Genomic DNA, 6,000 nt, shown 5'->3' on the forward strand with positions numbered 1-6,000 from the left:
GAATAAAATGACTTAGCAAATCATTGTATCATTGTTAGGATAGAAAGATGTGAGGCATTTCTGGAAACCTGAAGTAAAGAAACTTTGAGGTGTCTCACCAATGACCAGGTTAAATGCATGTCGAGTTCATTCACAGTCCCCTTTTCGATAAACACTGTGCTGTAGAACTGGAAATGCAACTTCAGTCTAGAAATATATATATTCACAGAAAAGCCCATCCACAGATAATCTGATCCTCACATTTATAACCAAAATACTGCGGAGAATTCACCATCCATGGATAAGCTGACCCTCAAAATTTTCATACGTTAATTTTCACCACTGGATTATCTGTGGATGGCACATTTTTTAAATGGTATTTTAGTGAAAATGTGAGAGTCTGCTTATCTGCAGACGGACATATCCATCAGTAAATGCAGAATATACAGGTATTTATTTTTTTTTAAAAAAAAATTCACTTGTGGATAAACACATCCGTGGATAAGCTGCAATTGGGTACCCAATTTCATAAGAATATAAATAATGCAAGGTTATACGTATATAGTTCATAAGAATATGGGGAAGGAAGAAGATAATAATAATAGTAATAATAATAATAATAATAATAATAATAATAATAATAATAATAATAATAATAATAATAATAGTAAACCTTTATTGTCAAAGTACAACATGTGTACATTGAGATTAGCTGAGCCTCCCCCCGTGCTCTCTCCCCCCAACACACAGTGACAACAAACCCTCCATCCCACCACACCATGTGAACCAACTACACCACACACCGGCCTCCCAAGTCAATTCTGCATAAGATTATGTCCCATTTAAAAGCCTAACAGCCCATGGATAAAAGCTATTTTTCAGCCTATTGGTACGGCTGGCTATATTCCTATATGGCAGGATAGTGAAAATTCTCAGATGTCAGTTTAGAACAAGCAATAAGAAGCAAGGATAGAAGACACTAGATGGAGCTAAGCTATGAGACTGGTCAATCATCAGAAAAGAAAGTGAAACAGGTTATACGATAAATCAGAGTATGTCTTGTTACTTGATAGAACAATTTGACCAGATTGCAGAATAAGCTGAAAAGGAAAACTTTTACAGGTTTTTACAGATCTTGTGGGATGGGGGAACTACCTCGTCATCCTCAATCTGTGGCATTCGAGGACAGCCTTCAGAAAGAAAGCCTTAATCAAAGGCAACCCATATGATCCACCCATTTTTCTGTGAAAGTTCAGAATGCTGGTGGTTTTCTGAGCAGAGAATTCAAAACCAGCTGTTGTCTTGCACAGACATTTCAGCAATCTGTTGACCCACTTCCTGTAGATGAATCTTGATCCAAATGCATACTATCAAAGGTCAACATCTGATAGGAATGGAATGCCAGCTGATGCCAGGCTTGGTTTGGTCCTGGCATCAAGGCAATAATAACTCATCTCTTGTGTTTTACACTACAAATTTAGCAACTGCTGCTTCTTTCACATGACTGCAAGCAGTGGCTGAAAGGACTCAGTTCAATTCAATTTTATTACAAACCTAAGGCCAGAGACAAAATTTTGAATAAAATTGAGGTAATCAAATAGAAGAAATAGAGTTGAAAAGGATCTTGGAGGTCTTCTAGTCCAACCTCGTGCTTAAAGAGGAGATCCTATACCATATTACATTATTTTATATAAATTAGGTTACGTCCTTCTATATAAATGTAGATGTCTATAGGAGAAAAGCAGGAGACCCTAGACTATATTACATTCTTCTATATAAAACATAGTAAGTAAAGGTAAAGGTAAAGGTTCCCCCGCACATGCGTGCTAGTCGTTTCCAACTCTAGGGGCTGGTGCTCATCTCCATTTCAAAGCCGAAGAGCCAGCGCTTGTCCGAGGACGTCTCCGTGGTCATGTGGCCGGCATGACTAGACGCCAAAGGCTCACGGAGCGCTGTTACCTTCCCACCATAGTGGTCCCTATTTTTCTACTTGCATTTTTATGTGCTTTCAAACTGCTAGGTTGGCAGAAGCTAGGACAAGTAACAGGCGCTCACTCTGTTACGCGGCACTCAGGATTTGACCCGCCAAACTGCCGACCTTCTGATCAACAAGCTCAGCATCCTAACCAACTGAGCCACTGCATCCCTTTATAAAACATAGTACATCCTTCTATATAAATGTAGATGTGTATAGGAGAAAATAAGTATATTAGAGTCTAAAAATAAAGTTACATGCCAAATAAAAGACTATTCTAAGAAGGTCCAATGCTAAGTAATGGTACAGCATATTGTACAAATGGTAATACAGAATTGGACAACTTAAGAGTTTATTTTCGAGTAGCAGTCTGAGAGGAGTAGGATTAAACAGATGTTTAATGTTCCCTACCTGAACATTTCTGCAAGATAGGATATATAAGGATCTGTCCGGAGTCCTTACATAAGGAGCAGTATAATAGCATATGGACTACAGTTTGTATTGAACCATCACAACATGGACACAACCAAAGATACATAGGGATACCTGTGCCAAGAAGGGCAAAGTATACATCCTGGCTGAAATGAAGGCCTTTTGAAATTTTAAAATTGGGATGGATGTTAAATATGTGGCTGATTTGGAACCCTTTTGGGTGCAAATGATAAGTAGTGGGATGTGACACCTTACTTAGGGCTTGTTTGTAAATCTATATCCCAGATTTGTTGCTTAAGAGAAAGGGGTTTGTTTTTGCATCCAAGAGATTACAGGAAATGAGTTTCCCATATCCAATTTCGTAATATCAAATGTAATGGTTTTGTTTGTAGTATATCTTCTAGGAACCCCTTTTACACACCCTTGTTATATGATCAGGTTCTTGGTGAACACTTAGAATTCATGGAAAATTTTACACACAGGCTTTAATTCCATTTATTTGCAAATCTTTCCTCTCCTCTTCCTTCATCCCTCCGTAGACTTTTTCCTCCTCCTTATACTTGTTAATTGGCTTGCATATGTATTTGATGGGGTGCCATGATTACAGGGTTCGAAACTATTCAGATACATTATATCTTCCTTTAGATATTTTATGTTACAAAGATAAACAGCCATTGCTTTAACTGTCTCATCACTTATTCATAGCCTCTTGTCATTGAGAGAATGGTTTAATGGGGCAGGAAATGTGTATCTAAAGTTGTATACATTCTGTTTTATGAGCGATGGTGGTATTATGGTCCACTGAATAAGGGAATTGATTTCATATAGATAGACGTACTGTATATAGGTTTAAGCAGGAAGGAAAGCAGCAGGCAATGTCTGCACTTGAGTTCTTTGTCATCCTTTGGTCCTACAGAAGGGCTCAGTTGCATTAAAATGCAAGGCAGTGAGTCTCACCAAACTGCCATCAATTGGAGGACCTCACCGGATAATGGCTGGGTGGAAAGCTCAAAGCACCAGAAGAAGGACAATGGTGTCTGGGGAGGAGGAAGAAGACATCAGAACATTTAATGTGGCTGCTAGGCAACCAAAGCCATCCCACTGTTGCATATACTGTAAAAGAGGACTGGGGCTCCACTCACACAATTGTAACCATGACCTTGTCTTTTTTTTTTTTTTTTTTGGCTCTCCTCCTGCATAGAACCCTCTGATGGGGTCTCGAAAAACTAAGCAGAACTAATAATCAAGAAAAAGAAGAGAGGATGGGGGGGAGGAAGGAAGGAAGGATTATTAGTAATACTAAGGTAAAGGTTCCCCCACACATGCGTGCTAGTCGTTTCCAACTCTAGGAGCCGGTGCTCATCTCCATTTCAAAGCCGAAGAGCCAGTGTTTGTCCGAGGACATCTCCGTGGTTATGTGGCCGGCATGACTAGACGCCAAAGGCGCACAGAACGCTGTTACCTTCCCACCGTAGTGGTCCCTATTTTTCTACTTGCATTTTTACGTGCTTTCGAACTGCTAGGTTGGCAGAAGCTGGGACGAGTAACAGGCGCTCACTCTGTTACGCGGCACTCAGGATTCGACCCGCCAAACTGCCGACCTTCTGCTCAACAAGCTCAGCGTCCTAACCCACTGAGCCACCGCGTCCCTTATTAGTAATACTAGTAGACTACAAAAACTGGATATTATTTATTTATGATATTTAGAGACTGCTCATCTCCCTTATAGAACCAATTTATGTTGCAAATCATAAAGCATTCAGTTTAAGTTTTATTTATAGCTGTTGTAAAAGTTTCTTTTTTGTATTATTTCTGTTTATTTTTTATTTTTATGGCATCTTCTTGCTAGTTTCCATTTTATTGTCGGAGGGGAGCTGTGCTAATTTATGATGGCAAAAAATGAGGACTCAGGTGGAACCTTTTCTGGCTAACAAATTTTTATTATTGCACCAGCTTTTGTGAACTGTCACCCCATCAGTTGCATGGAGTGGTTTCACAGATGTGGGATTTAAATTGGGGTGACATGGCGGGGGGGAGGAATATGCATCTGATGAAGTGAGTGGCAGCCTATGAAAGTTTATTCCTTTTAATGTAGTTGAAAAAGATCCTACCAGACTCCTGATTTTGAGTTGTGTGTGTGTGTGTGAGTGTGTGCGTGTCATTTGATTGTTATTTATAGAATATAAGCATCCATGAAAATCAGTGTGCCTTCTGGGATAATTGTACATGGAGGCTTGCATGTCTGACAATTAGTTGATGCTTAATTTTCTTCCTGATAAACAAGACTGTCTAGTATAATGATTTTGTTGTTGAATTAATTCTTGCTGTATATCTATTAAAATGTGACACATGGACTAAAATAGCTTTCTGTTGGCACTGATGAACTGGATATTCCAATTCCTTATTCCATGCTTCCTAATACTTTTGAATATTAAGCCATATAATCTAAAATCTATTTATAAACTAAAATATGGCATTGTTTTTATAAAAGCTGGTCAATCCTCTAAAATACTGAGGATTCTGAATCACGTAGGGTTAACTGAAAATATTGTCTTTCTGTGCTTCTTGGCCCTTGATAGTTTGGTTGCAGCTAACTTCATCATTTGGTCCTATTAACTGACCTAAAGTAGAAACACTCCATGTTCCATCGATGTTCTTCAACAAAAAAACAACAACATTCTTTTCTGTTTTCAGTCTTGAATTGTTTATATTGTTAATGATTAAAGTGATGCTGTCATGCCATTTCTTCGGGGACTAAGATAGGAGAAGGAATTCCATGTTTTCCAGGATAATTGGACTCTAAAGCCTTTCAGTTTATGTCATATATGTCAATTCAGAGCTAACTCATAACTGAAGTGGATATAATACACTATTCATTGACTTGAGATAGAAACTACATGTCTGGGTATCATTTTAAAACTGCAAATGTGAATCTCCTTCTTTAATTAGCAACTGAAACCTCCTGAATGAAAAACAAAAAAAACAACTGCCTGCAATTATATTGGCAAGATTTTTCAGAAGGAGTTTGCCATTGTCTTCTTTGGTTGAGAGAAAGTGACTGGCTCAAGGACACCCAGTTGGCTTTGTGCCTAAGGCATGACTAGAACTCACAGTCTCCCACTTTCTAAGCCTGGTGCCTTAATCCATTACACCAAACTATACCAAAAGAATCAAACTGATGTAGTGGATTAAGTATAGATTACCAATGATGAAATCTTTACTTTAGAGTACCCATTTTTATCTTGAACATTAATGCATCCAAGCGGGTGGTGGCCTAGTTCAATCCTAGGTAGTAGCAGATGTTTCTCCGGGGGCAAGGAAAATATCTGCTGCAAATTCCACACAGGTTTCAGGAAGGACATCTGACTAGTAAATGCTCAGCTCCATCCAGTTGTCCTCACTCTACCCCGAATTAAGGGACTACAGAGTCCTAAAAAGAAAAACAACAACAATGCATTCATTGAATATTGATACAATGAATGTGCTAAGTAAATAACTGATCATGGTTTCATGGTTACATGATTATGCAATGGAGTCAACATCACCATATTTAGGCTTCAACTACACCCCATTCCAGCACTTGGAGATGGACATAGAACATAGAATTGGAAGGG

The sequence above is a fragment of the Vipera ursinii genome (genome assembly GCF_947247035.1).
Source record: "Vipera ursinii genome assembly, chromosome: 9".
Lineage (NCBI taxonomy): Eukaryota > Metazoa > Chordata > Lepidosauria > Squamata > Viperidae > Vipera > Vipera ursinii.